We start from the raw sequence: 14,652 nt of genomic DNA on the forward strand, positions 1-14,652 counted from the left end.
CAATTGATGAGTTTGGTTATATTACTCATGTAATTTGGATAATTGTTTACGAGAACAACTGATGAGTTATAATGTAATATGTTATATATATATGAACTGTTTTTCATATCTGAGTGTAATATTCTGAGTAAGTCCACGCCGTCAATGAATTTATGTTCATTAGATGTCTTACTCTCTCTATTTCTCTTCTTTTCTTTTGCTTGCTTTTCGGACGTGTGCTCGTTGTTTGCTTTTCGGACGTGTGCTCGTCAGGTAGACAGCTTTGCTCAGATTTGGAGCTACCGTCCGTGATGTTCTAGGAGGGGGCATGAGGAATTGAGGAGAGACAGTACCCTTGTCTTGGAGCGAGCCACTAGGAGTTGCTTATCATTTTGGGACTTTTGGAACACTGACGGCTTCAGTTGTTCATGTCTTTGTTTAGTGTCTTTTGGCGATGATTAATATTTTCGCCTATTCTTTTTGGATTTTGTGTATGTTAGTGGCGATGTAGTTTCTGCCTTTGTTGATTTAGTTTGTATGAACTAAATATGATTTGACCATTTATATGCATCGTGTTATTCAGGAAATTGTGAATCAGGTTAAGTTATCATTCGATAACGATAAGTTGATTTTCCGCATTTGAGTTACTTAAAGTGATGTCCCGGAAAAGGAAGGTTTTAAAAGGAAACAATTTTATATCACCAATTCAAAAAAAAAAATTACCCATTTTTCCGCAATGTTTTTTAGAAGTATTTTTCGGGGTGTTACATCATACGTATGTTCACTATTATGAAGAAGAAAATCTCCCAAGATCAGAAGGGGAGGCCAGGATGTAGTTCGCAGTGGACCGTAAACGAACCAGGATAAAAATCCATCTTTGCACGATGTTCTCTCCCTAAATCTTCTTTACTTTTCTTGCTGTATCAATTTGAATTTATAGCTGATATTTTGCATAATTTTTTACTGCCATATGCATATTAATAGTTCTTAAAAATATCTGCTTTATCTCTGTTCAATTGATTTCAAATAATTGTACAATTTTCCTCTCTGATCATTTTGTTCTGTGCATGTGTTAATCGATTAAAACTAGGTGTTAATCGATTAATTGGGTTGTTTCCAGAATTGGGTTTTCGTGCAATAAGTGGTGATTGATAACTGCTACACCTATTCAACCCCACCCCCTTCTAGGAGTTCCAAGGCCACTGCTACCTAACAAGTGGTATCAGAGCTAGTACGACGGGCTAGCTCAAACGTATCCGCGTGATCCTTAGGGATTTTAAATGGATTCCACCGACCCTTTTGGCGGTGATGGCGCATCCATTAACCGCCCTCCCGTATTCAGTGGTGAAGGTTACGCCTACTGGTAATCAGTGGTGAAGATCTTCATAGAGGCTATTGATTCGGATATTTGGGAATCCGTAATCAGTGGCCCTTTGGTCCCACTTCACTTCGTAGATGGCGAACCGAAAGAAAGCCCAAAAGCTTATGGACCGATGAGGAGCGCAAGAAGGTCCAATTCAACCTCCACACCAAAAATATAATTACATCGACCCTATCTTACGATGAATTCTTTCGAGTGTCTCAATGTCAAAGTGCCAAGGAAATGTGGGACACTTTACAAGTGACTCACGAGGGCACTAGCGAGGTCAAGCGCGCCAGGCTAAACGCGCTGACACATGAATACGAATTATTTCATATGTTACCGAGTGAATCGATTGGCGACATGACAAAGAGATTCACTCACATTATTAATCATCTTATTGCTCTAGATAAAATGTTTACCAGAGGAGAACTCACTAATAAAGTTTTACGCAATCTTGACAGGAGATGGCAACCTAAAGTGACGGCAATCATAGAGTCCAAGGATCTAGATTCCATGCCTTTGGCAACACTGTTCGGAAAGCTTCAAGAGCATGAGATGGAGCTTGGGCGTCTGACCATGCATGAGGAGTCTGATTAGAAAAAGAAAGGAATATCTCTTAAAGCTACAACATCACAACCCAATGAAGAGATGGAAAATGACGACTCTGACTCAGACATTGATGAAGAAACGCTAAACCTTCTTGTGCGAAAATTTGGAAAGTTCCTAAAGAAGAAATGAGGATTTAGACGATTTCAAAAGAAAGAAGCGCGAGAATCAACTAAGAAATGCAAGAATAAGCAGCGCTTCACTTGCCATGAATGTGGTAAGTCGGGTCACATGAAGTTTCAGTGCCCCACTTACTTGGAGAAGGTTGATTCAGAGAAGAGCACTCCCCGGGACTTCGTTTGGGATGTACCGGAGGAAGAAACAACATCAAGCACCTCAGATGAAGAGGAGACTGCAAAGTTGTGCCTAATGACCATAACAGATGAGGCTTGCGGATCAATTAGTAAGGATGCTACAAATGAGGTATATTCTAACACATCATCCTCTTCTTCTGATTCTCCCTCATATGATGTTTTATATGATGCTTATGTTGAAATGCATGAAAAGCTAAAGAAATTAGCAAAAATTAGTGCTGATAGGAAGAGAATAATTTTGCTAAATGATCAGAAAATAATTCAATTACAAAAAGAATTAGATGAGCTAAAATTGGAAAATGAAACTTTAGATCTAATTTTTTCTTGTACTTCATGCGACTGCTCTAAAAATAATTTATGTCAAACAACTACTTGTGAGTCTTGCGAGGACTTGAAAAACGAGAATTTTAAACTAAATGAAAAACTCACAAAACTTACAAATAGTAAACATCAATTAGACACTTTGCTTAGTAAAACGAGAAACTTTGGTGACCACACTGGATTAGGGTATGTTCCCTCATCCCATAAAAATAGACTATATAGGAGACCTCTAACTCGTCCATATAAAAAGTCTAATAAGAAAAATAGAGTCCCTACATGTTTCTATTGTGGCACACATGGCCACACTTCTCATTCCTACTATATCAGGAGATATGGGATACCTAGTGGTGTTTACGCTTGGGTAAGAAAGGGAGATAACTCCCTTGTTACTAACAGAAAAGGACCCAACATAATTTGGATACCTGAAACTAGCAGGTGATCTATTTTGCAGGTATGACTTCGAACACAGAGGCAAAACTGGTATCTTGATAGCGGCTATTCGAGACATATGATTGGAGACAAGTCAAAATTCCTAGACTTGTCATTTAAAGAAAAGGGTTTCGTCACCTACAGAGACAACAACAAAGGAAGAATCTTAGACACCGGGAAGATTGGCAACTCAACTCACGCTCTAATCGAGAACGTTCTATACGTAGAAGGTTTGCAACATAATCTGTTGAGCATAAGCCAACTATGCAACAAAGGTAATCGTGTGTCATTTGATTCTGATTGCTATATCATTCTGACGTATTATCTAATAATGTAAAATTTGTCGAATATCGTGTAAATAATATTTATATGGTCAATCTGGAGGATGTCACTTCCTTGTTTTCAAAATGTTTTATTGCAAAAGAAGATGACATCTGGCTTTGGCATAGACGTGTCGCTCACATTCATGTGAAGCATTTAGAAAAATTATCTAAAAATAATTTGGTAATCGGTCTTCCAAAACTCGATTTTAAAACTCAGGATTCTTGTGACATGTGTCAAAAATGTAAACAAGTCAAGAATTCCTTTAATAAAAAGAATGTGATATCCACTATTAGACCTTTGGAGCTTCTCCATATGGACTTGTTTGGACCTTCGCAAATCATGAGTTTTGGTGGAAGTTATTACGCTTTGGTAATTGTTGATGATTCTTCTAGATTCACATGGACCTTGTTTTCAGCGTCAAAGAGCGATGCTTATAAATCCTTTAAATGTCTAGCCAAACAAATCCAAAACCAGTCCAACCTGAAAATTATTTACATACGATCCGACCATGGCGGAGAATATGAAAATCATAAATTTAATAAGTTTTAAAATAAGCATGGCATCATGCATCAGTTCTCAGCTCCTCGTACCCCTCAACAAAATGGATTTGTTGAGAGGAAAAATAAAGTTCTAGAGGAACTCATGAGGACCATGCAAAATGAGAGCAAGGCTCCAAAATATTCCTGGGCTGATGCAGTTCACACTACCTGTTATGTACTTAATCGAATACTACTCATACCTACTTTTTCGAAAACACATTATGAAATTCTTAAAGGTCGAAAACCGAATATTGCTCATTTTCATGCATTTGGGTGCAAATGTTTTATTTTAAATAATGGAAAAAGATTTTTAGGAAAATTTGACTCGAAGGCTGATGAGGACATATTCTTATGGTATTCATTACATAGTAAGGCATTTCATGTGTCCAATAAATATACCATGCAAGTAGAAGAATCTATTCATGTTCATTTTGATGAATCTTCTCCAAAAGAGAAGAGAAAGGTCTTTTCTGATGACATTTTAGGTACACTAGTAGAAGTGCAATCCAAGGACATGAATCAAATCCAACAAGAAGATGTTGAGCAAATAGATAAGATGTTAGGTGACATATCTACGGGGGTGGTAACCCGTAGTTCTTTACATAATTTTTGTAATTTTGTTGCATTCATATCTCAAATAGAGCCAAAGGCCATTGATGAAGTCATCGAGAATGTACACTAGGGTATAGCTATGCATGAAGAGCTAAACTAGTTGGAGCGAAATAATGTGTGGGACTTGGTCCCCAAACCAAAAGAACATCCTGTAATTGGCACTAGATGGGTCTTTCGTAACAAGCTAGATGAATCTGGCTTGATATAAGAAATAAGGCTCTTTTAGTGGCCAAAGGCTACAACCAGGAGGAGGGCATCGATTATGATGAGACCTACGCTCCTGTAGCCAGACTTGAGGCCATTAGGATGCTCTTATCTTTTGCATCAATCGTGAACTTCAAATGTTAAGAGCGCCTTTTTAAATGGCTATATTCAAGAGGAGGTGTACGTAGACCAACCTCCAAGGTTTGAAAACTTCAAATACCCGAACCATGTGTATAAACTCAAGAAGGCCCTCTATGGCCTAAAACAGGCTCACAGAGACTAGTACGATAGATTGAGTTCGTTTCTACTTGAACAAGGGTTCGAAAGAGGCTTAGTCGACACCACTCTCTTTATCCGTAGATTAGATAATCATGTTTTACTTGTACAAATATATGTTGATGATATTATCTTCGGATCTACTAATGACATCCTTTGTAAGGAATTCTCTGAGTTGATGTAGGGGGAGTTTGAGATGTCGATGATGGGTTAGCTGACTTTCTTCCTTGGGCATTAAACAAATGGAAAGTGGCATCTTCATTCATCAATCGAAGTACTGCAAAGAATTACTAAAGAAGTTCGATATGGAGCAATGTAAAGATGCACCCACACCTATGTTGTTTGCATGTTATCTTGACAAAGATGAAAAGGGAAAAGTGATTGAGGTAACTAAATATCGTGGGATTATCGGTTCCTTATTGTAATTAACTGCTAGCTGCCCTATTATTATGTATGGCGTTTGTATGTGTGCTAGATTTCAAGCTTTGCCAAAAGAATCACATTATATTGTTGTAAGACGTATCATGATATATTTAAAGGGAACTATAAATATGAGATTATGGTATCCTAGGGATGCCTCCTTATCCTTGGTAGGTTACTCCGATTCTGACTTCGCTGGGTGTAAGTTGGATCGAAAAAGCACTAGTGGGACTTGTCACCTATTAGGTATTTCCTTGGTGGCTTGGCATAGTAAAAAGCAAGCATGCGTTGCTTTGTCCACTGCTGAAGCGGAATACATTGCCGCTAGCGTGTGTTGTGCTCAAATCCTTTGGATGAAGTAGCAACTTAAGGACTTTGGGCTCATATTAGAAAAAGATCCCTATTAAATGTGATAACACAAGTGCCATTAACCTTTCCAAGAATCCCGTCTTGCATTCTAGAACCAAGCATATTGAAATAAGGCATCATTTTTTGCAGGATCATGTTCAAAAAGGTGATTGTGTGTTAGAATTTGTTGAAACATCTAAGCAATTAGCGGATATTTTCACCAATCCCCTCTCACGAGATACCTTCTATATTCTTCGAAGAGAACTAGGAATCCTTAATGAAAAATATATTGATTGAGCTTATATTAAATTGCCTTGCATGACTTATTTGCCTTGTGTGCTTTAAAATAAAAAACATGTTGAATGCTAACTTTTCCTTGTATGATTCGTGATTCTGCATATAAAAGCCTTATATATATATATATATATATATATGTGTGTGTGTGTGTGTGTGATTGCTTAAAACTGATTTAATAGAGAGTTTGAAATCCCTACATGCTTTTAAAAACATCCAAAACGTTGTATCTGATGCATTTAATCGATTAAGGCCATCAGTTAATCGATTACCTGGGAACAGTTTTTGAAACCTGGTATATTTAACTCAGGTTAATCGATTAAGTAAAGCTGTTAATCGATTAAAGGCATCTGTATATCAGAAACAGAAGCGTTTATGGGCATTTTTCAAAACCTCATTCATCCTTTTTTCTCTCAAATCTCAGAGGAGCAAGTCCAACATCATCCCTAAGCTCTAACCTAGCCTAAACTGAATCACCCTACTCCATTTCCACTCCATAAATCGGCTTCTCCATCTCCAATTTCCAAGAAATTCGTTTTCCCCAAATTGAAAACCCTAAACTAGGTTTCCCTCAATCCCTCCATTAAACCTTCATCATGGTTCAGTTTCAATATCAATGGAGAGAGGACGTTCTAAGAGAGTCAAGACAATCCCAAAAGTCGTGCCATCTCAACAAGCAAGGCATGACCGTGGGTACCCGTACTATTCGTTGATTCTGCAAGAAACTCGGTTGCTCAAATTTCAGGGGAGGAAACCAACATACATTCGGTTTGTGAATTTGACTTTGTTAGCAGAACAAAACTTCGACTTTCTGCATGGTTTGTAAGCTCAAGGGGTTGTCCCCTTCTTGGAATTAAAAAAGTAATATCTACCCTGTTCTAGTTAGGGAGTATTATGCCAACTTTAGATACAAAGATGGGAAGTATTGGTCAATGATTATTGGAAAACTGTTTGAGATTAATGAAGACATTTTTATGAACGTGGGAGGTTTATCCTATACTGGTGCAAGTTTAAGTGATTATGGTTGGGCAGAAAACAACTCTTTCGATGCTGCTGAAATGTACAAGTCTTGTTTGGGTAGACCTCAGTTATATGTTCAGAGTGAATTGACCAAAGTTGGGTCGTTGTACGTATAGAATAGGCTCCTACACTATCTGATTGTCTATATTCTGATTGTATATATTCTGATTCAGAGGAACACAAATCATGCACAACCTACAGTGAATGATTTGAGGTTCATGTTTGTTGTGAATGAGAACATAATGATTAACTGGCCTGATGAGATTCTGAAGGTCATGTACAACGTCTCCACTTCACAATCAAGGTTGCTTCGTTATAGTATCTTCATCTCTCGAATTATTGATTATCTACATATTGATGTTTCAGATACTATATTGATGGATTGTTCTGACAAGATTCACTTGATTAGTGAGAGTCTGATTCATAAGATGGGTATCTACAAGTATGGCAACACATGGCAATATCAAGAGGACTTTATAAATGTGAATCTTGACCCCTCTAGTGAGGATGATCAAGATGATAATCAAGAGTCATTTGCTGCTACTCAGGGGGAGTGTTCAGGTCATGCATCAAAGGAACCTGCTTCCGGACAAGCCTACTTGGATGCTATGGAACAACGTCTCAACAATAGGATAGATCTCCACTTTCAGTCTTTGAAAGACTCATATCATACGGATCTGGAGAATTTTGAGGAGCGTCAGAATGCTTATATTGACAATCATTACCAATCCTTGAGGAATTATGTTCAGACAACTGCCGACTCACAAACCAGAAGGTTGTGTGTTGAATTCAACAAGTTGAGTACCCTCATCAAGGGTGGTGGTAGCTCGATGATTCCTGACAACGAAAACCCTCCATCTCATCCCTAGTTAGGAGGCCTTAGAGCTTTAGTTTTATCATTCCTAGCTAATGGACAATGTTGTTCCTTGTTCCCTCTTGAGAACTTATCTTTTATTTTGTGCTTTTGCTCTTATATGGATTGTAATAACTCTAAATCTTCTGCCGAATTACTGCTTTTAAAATTTGACAATGCTTTATAATGATTTCAAATTATCTTGATCATGCTTGAATGGTAATTATGTTGCAAATATTATACTCCTTTGTTTAATGGATCTTGATCATGTTTGGTGTATGTGTCAATATTGAATGCTTATGTCTACTGCTAACTACTCAAATATGTCAAATGCTAAATCATTACATGCTTAATTTGAGTAAACATAGCCTTCTATGCCATTAAAACTGTTTTGTTGTTGTTTGTTGTCCATTTAATCGATTAAGACCTGTTCTTAATCGATTAAATGATGTACAAATATGCATTTGTTCAAGCTTCTTACAACTGGTTGATTGATTAATCGCCCAAAATTAATTGATTAATTACAGTCTGTCATAACTCTAATAACTCTTCTGACTTTTGACTAGAATTGAATACTTGTATCCTTTTGATAATGTCAAAAGGGGGAGAAAGGTTGCTTGTTGTGTTACATGTATTTTGCAGGTTGTGTAATAGCTTTTGCAGGTTGTTGTATATAGCTTCTGTAATATGATTGCTTACCTAAGGGGGAGCAAAGGTGCTTCAACTTTGAATCTTTGAAAAACAACCATTAACAACCATTATGCAAACTCATCGTCAAGCTAATTCATCAAACGTTTTGAACAATTTTGATGTGTGTTTGTCATCATCAAAAAGGGGGAGATTGAAAGTGCAAAGTGTTAAGGATAGCACTAGCAATGCTTTGCCTATGTTTTGATGCAGACAAGGTTCTATTGAATCTTGAAGATGGCTCAACAATAAAAGTGCCTAGTGCTCATTTGGTCATATCTAGACTAGGATATAAATAGAGTCATTATTCTAAGTAGTCTGGGATGTGTGCCATAGTAAGTGAGTGTAGGTGAGGTGAACCAAGATGCAAGTCTCTGAAGCCATCATAATTGTCATATCATATACATGAGATATATCATCTAGTTAATTGCATGTTCATGCGTTAATCGTACATGTTATATGTGCATATTAGGCATAATATAATTGCTAGAACATGTATAGAAGTTGTCCACAACATATGAGAAATTTACCTTTTGAACCATGTATTTTAATATGTCAGTTAATCGATTAATGTGGTGACTTAATCGATTAACTCAATTGTTTTTCTGTTAAATCAGTGTTTCTGTTACAACTGTTTTCTGTTTCATTATGTTGCACTAGTTAATCGATTAACGGGTAGCCTTAATCGATTAACAGATCTATTATTTGTTATAACTGATTTCTGTTTTAACCATTTAACTGTTTGCAACGAATCCAACTATAAATACTGCCTAATATAATTAGAGGCAACTTCCAGAAAATGGTAGCATTGCATTCCATTGTATAGGATTGATTTTAGAGAGCATATTTCGTTTTGTGTTTTGTTTTTGCAAGAGAGTTCCATGTGTGATAAGAGAGTTACCATGCTTAATTGATTTATGTTTTGCATATTGTTTTTGTAGCATTGCATTCCATTGTATAGGACTGATTTTAGAGAGCCTATTTCGTTTTGTGTTTTGTTTTTGCAAGAGAGTTCCATGTGTGATAAGAGAGTTACCATGCTTAATTGATTTATGTTTTGCATATTGTTTTTCATATTCTTATGTTCATTCTCTTGCTCACATGTTCATGCATTATTTGTAAAGATTGCTAGAGAGATATATTAATTCCTGTTTTTGATTAACTCACATGTTCTTGATGGCTTGTATGATTAGTGAGTAGGTTAGTCTTAAGGTCTTTTACTTGTAATATTTCAAGCATTATTGTGCCTATAATACCTTATTGTTTTAATCTGTTTTCTGTGTATTTTGGATTCATCTCTTGGTCTCGTACCACCATAGAGATTGGGATTCTTCACCGAGACTAGAAGGTCTTGATTTGAGAACAAGAATCTTGGCTGGGGCTGTTTCGTGAGAAAGGTTTTCTCAGACGATAGGTAGAGTCAAACCAAGGGTTTAGGTGTTCTAAATTTCATGAAAGAAGCATCCTATGTTTTTGTAATTTGAATTGGTGTGTGTAATCATACGTATATTCAATATTGTGAAGAATAAAATCTCTCAAGATCAGAAGGGGAGGCCTGGATGTAGTTTCCAATGGACAGCAAACTAACTAGGATAAAATTCCATCTTTGCACGCTTTTCTCTCCCTAAATCTTCTTTACTTTTCTTGTTGTTTCAATTTGAATTTATAGCTGATATTTTGCATAATTGTTCACTACCATATTCTTATTAATAGTTCTTAAAAACATCTGATTTATCTCTATTCAATTGATTTCAAATAATTGTACAATTTTCCTCTCTGATCATTTTGTTATGTGCATGTGTTAATCGATTAAAACTAGGTGTTAATCGATTAACTGGGTTGTTACCAGAATTGGGTTTTGGTGCAAGAAGTTCAAGAAGTGGTGATTGATAACCGCTACACCTATTCAACCCCCCCCCCTTCTAGGTGTTCCTAGGCCACTGATACCTAACATCTATAAATAAGAAATCAAGCTCAAGATTATTCGCATAGTTAATTCATGTTGTATAGCAAAATAGATGAACCACAAGGTAAAACGAAAAAACATAGAATCAATATTGTGCTACTTCTTGCTCTAAGATTAGAAAACAAAACTTATAGACAACAATTTCTTTACAAAATAATGGGGAAATGATCAAAATACCAGAGTGTCACAGATAATTTATTTTTTTCCTCCTCTACCATCTCGTCATTGTTCATGTCATTTTCAACATTACAATAATGATTATTTTGAATAGAAAAATCAATAAAATAATTAAGATATGCAAAGAGATATAGAAAATTAACCTATAATGATGCTTCATGGATGAACAAACAATAAGAGACATCAGATCAAATAGAACTATCGATGATGCCCTTGTCATTAGACATATCTCACTCCTCTAGTTATCCAACAATAACAACAGATGTACAAAATAAAAAAATGGATTTCAATACAAGAATGATATAAAACCATTTTAAAATAAGAAATTTTGAAATGAAATGATGATATAAATGAAGAATAGAGAAAGAATGGTTGAAGAAAATAAGAGTAATGAAATGAAGGAGTGAAAGAGTGAAATGGAGTTCTCTGCTTAGTAATAAAATGCGAAAGAAAATTATGGAAAATAGAAGAAGAATAAAGAATAAAGAGAGATGTCAATGGATAATAGCAAATGTTATGGTGTGATGATGGGGCAGTTTATTTTTATGCATGGTTAATATCAATAATGTTTGAAGATAATCACAAAAACATATAAGTATCTATTAGTTTAAAGAAGAAGAAGATAAGTGTTAATAAATTGGTCAATATGAAACAAACATATCACAATGTATATCAAAAGTTGAGTAGAAAGAAATACATTTAAAGTACAACAAAGGTAAAACCAAAAAGTAAATATTGATCTATTGGTAATATTATATTACGATCATCTACATCAAATATATACCAAAATTAGATCAAAATAACGTGTAGTTTGATAATATGATCAAGAGATGTAAAGTCAATTCCAGCTAGCATAACATCAAAACTTTAATGAATGTTATGACTAAAGCTAAGATATTAAAAAATAGTGAAAGAATTAAACAACAATCACAAATAAATATGAATATTATGAACCAAGAAAAGTAAGAAAAATTATAGCGTAAGAATAACACTTCAAGGAGAAATAGGTAGTGATATAAGACACCAACATTTAACGGTTTTGTCCCAACATCCAGTGACTAATTGGCCTATACAAAATGTTTAACGAAAAAAAATAAGAGAATAGAAAATGTTAACTATAACATAAAGGGGTGCGATAACAATTAAAACTTGTAGCATAGGAGTAATCTAGACAACGAACATGAGCATTGTGGGTTCCTTAGAATATCCTCCTTTTTAGAGCTGAAACAAATCATTAATTTAGTTCCAAATGATTAACTTCCAAAACCTAAAAGAGGCAAGACATTTGATAGAGCTAGTTAACATACCTGGTAAGAACAATTGATTCAATAGGGGATTAATGCAATACCATTAAGTGGTATATGTGCCCACAAGTGATACAACATAAATAATGCTTAGCTCACTTAAAAAATATGGTTACACATCAATTATATGTTATGAATGACTATTAAGAATCCTAACTATCGTTAGCTTGAGTGTTTTGTATTAAGCATTGTAAACTATTGCTTTGTGAGTATGTTCTCTAATCAATTGTTTTTTTGTGGATAAAAAATATTAGATGCATGATTACCCTTAAGGTTATGGTAGTGTGACTCCATATGAACAATTGTAATAATGTGAATACGATCATGCTTCCTTGATTATATTTGACATTAATATATTTCATAATTGTTGAATGGAGTTCATAATGAAACTAACGTTTACACTGAACAAATGCTAGATTCATTCTTGGATATAGAGTTGCTCATCGTTTCTAAGGTTCTACTCACACTTATACAAATGAACATGAATATTATGAACCAAGAAAAGTAAAAAGAAAATTACAGCATAAGAGTAACAATTCAATGAAGGAAAAATAGTTAGTGACATAAGAAAAAAATAGGAAAACAATATCAAGTTATAATAGGTCACACTTCAATGAAGGTTATTACCAAAGGTAAGATGTATAAAAAGAACAGTGAAAGCATTAAACAATAAACAGAAACGAAGATGACTATCATGAATCAAAAAAAGTAAAAACAAAATTACAGCATAACAGTAACACTTCAATGAAGGATATGACCAAAGTTAAGATTAAACAACAAAGAACCTAAGTAAATATATAAAAAAAATAAGAAGACTAAGGGCAAACAAAATTGGAAGAAGATCACCCTATAACCCTTGGTAAAATTAAACATATTACTTTCTTTCAAAATTAAAGAACCTCACCAAATATAAAGCAAAATTAAAAAGAGAAACATGAAGAAGAACACAACGCATATAATAAAGTAAAAAACTGAAATGAGAGGGGGAAAATGACATTCCAAACACATAAAGAAAAAATGAAGTAAAACAAAATGAAAGAAAAGAAGAAAGGAAAAATGATATGTTATAGGTATGTGCTATACACATCACGACAATCAAGAAAAGTTCCTCATTTTGTTAGAAAAACGAAGCAAACAATGAATGTGAAAATAAATAAGAGAAACGAAGAAACAAGTAACGAAATAGTAAGTGGAACAATTGCCAGAAAAAGTGAAGAAAGTCATTTTGTAAAGCATTCCTTCATCCAGATTTCAAGTGAAATTCAAAAGTGGTTTATTTGTGATTTATAAATGCTATTGAAGGTGAGCCATGATTTATTTATTTATGGAAGTTAAAACATCAACTATAATTTTGTTGGTCATGATTTACGTTGGCCATTATTTCAAATTATTGGCATCAGTAATTAAAATTGTTTTTGGGAAGTTAAAACATCACCTATGATATTTTTGGTCATGATTTACGTTGGTCATTATTTTAATTCTATGGTATGAGTAATAAAAATAAGGATATATAATAAATAGATATATAAAAAACAAATGGTAAAGGGGTTTGTCATATTATCATATGTGTGGGGATGTATAGGAAGGGGTAGAGAGCTTTTGGAGGGAAAACTTTATTGAGGTAATGACACATGTCATAGGTGATGTGGCAAGGATTTTTCTTTGTTATATAGTAAATAGATTAGTATAGGTTTTGTTATATATGTTTATTAAGAGTTTCTTCTCACATATTCGGAATTCGTGGTTGCCTCTCTCAACAAGTATCGTTCTCAAAAATCAAACTATCGACATTGGGATCGAGTGAGACCTCACACCACTACACTAACGCATTATTGCTATAGGTTTAGAACCAATAATTTTAGCTTATCTTTTTATTATTGAATTGAAATAAATTTATTAATTTCAAGTCATTAATACATATGAGAATTTTAATATGAATCATCCATACCTATAATAATTTCTCATCTTTAGATTTATTTTTTATCCGACCTTAACTGGTTTTTGCTTGAGCCACAACCTAGAAAATCATGTAAGTTGTTAAAGGATATTTACATTGATAGAGAATTATCTTATCTGTGATTTAGTTAGTCTCACTGTATTTGAGTTTATCTATAATTTATATTTTTCCATTAGTTATTATTTGAACTTATCATCTTATCTTTTGTAACAACTTCTGTTTATATAATAAATTGTTTGAGACTAACTCAAATTGAGTTTGACTAATCTTTACCATCATAGAATTTAGTAGTGATTTCTTTTCATATCGACAGTCATTCTGATGATGATTATATCACTGAGTTTTTTTTCATTGATGATCATTCTGGTGATACTTTTTTTTCTTTCTGCTATTATTTCTCTTCTTATTGATGATCATTTTAGTAGTGTCTTTTTTGTGTGAGTGATGAACTATATTAATAATAATTTCTTTTCAAATCGATGGTCATTTTCATGTTAATTAATTCTAAAGATTTTGTCGTTCACAACATTGTTCAACAATTTTTGTGTGGAACCCATATATTCATTTGGTTATTTTTATTTTAAAGGAATTATTTTAACAAACTTAAAGTTTACTAAGTTTTAGCTTGAAGGGACGTGTTAAAGGATATTTAAATTGAT

At 34.2% G+C, this 14,652-nt stretch overlaps 1 long non-coding RNA gene across 1 annotated transcript in view; it reads left to right on the forward strand.

Annotated features, from left to right (window-relative positions):
- LOC109335652 overlaps positions 1-14,652 on the forward strand; it is a 20,325-nt gene that overhangs the window by 1,170 nt on the left and 4,503 nt on the right. Inside the window, exon 2 of the long non-coding RNA XR_002106220.1 lies at positions 8,328-8,331. This is a non-coding gene — a long non-coding RNA (uncharacterized LOC109335652). The remainder of the gene's footprint in view (positions 1-8,327; positions 8,332-14,652) is intronic.

This window comes from Lupinus angustifolius, chromosome LG20, assembly GCF_001865875.1.
Source record: "Lupinus angustifolius cultivar Tanjil chromosome LG20, LupAngTanjil_v1.0, whole genome shotgun sequence".
Classification (NCBI taxonomy): domain Eukaryota; kingdom Viridiplantae; phylum Streptophyta; class Magnoliopsida; order Fabales; family Fabaceae; genus Lupinus; species Lupinus angustifolius.